This window comes from Arachis duranensis, chromosome 3 (assembly GCF_000817695.3).
Source record: "Arachis duranensis cultivar V14167 chromosome 3, aradu.V14167.gnm2.J7QH, whole genome shotgun sequence".
Taxonomy (NCBI): Eukaryota; Viridiplantae; Streptophyta; class Magnoliopsida; order Fabales; family Fabaceae; genus Arachis; species Arachis duranensis.
In genome coordinates, this window is record NC_029774.3 from 58954616 (window position 1) to 58955164 (window position 549).

The window sequence follows — 549 nt, forward strand, 5'->3', positions numbered from 1 at the left end:
CCTTCATGGAGGAATCGTCCAAATCTTTCATGGAAGGATCAACAGAGACCTCAACAAGGTTTCAATAACAATAATGGTGGAATAAACAGGTTTAGCAATAGCAAGCCTTTTCCATCATCTTCTCAGCAACAGACAGAGAGTTCTAAGCAGAATACCTCTGACTTAGCAACTATGGTCTCTGATCTAATCAAGACCACTCAAAGTTTCATGACTGAAACTAGGTCCTCCATTAGGAATTTGGAAGGACAAGTGGGTCAGCTGAGCAAGAAAATTACTAAACTCCCTCCAAGTACTCTCCCAAGCAATACTGAAGAAAATCCAAAAGGAGAGTGCAAGGCCATCAACATGGCCGAATTCTGGGAGGAAGAAGAGGCAGTGAACGCCACTGAGGGAGACCTCACTGGACGTCCACTGACCTCCAATGAGTTCCCCAATGAGGAACCATGGGAGTCTGAGGCTCAAAATGAGACCATAGAGATTCCACTGGACTTACTTCTGCCATTCATGAGCTCTGATGAGTATTCTTCCTCTGAAGAGGATGAGTATGTC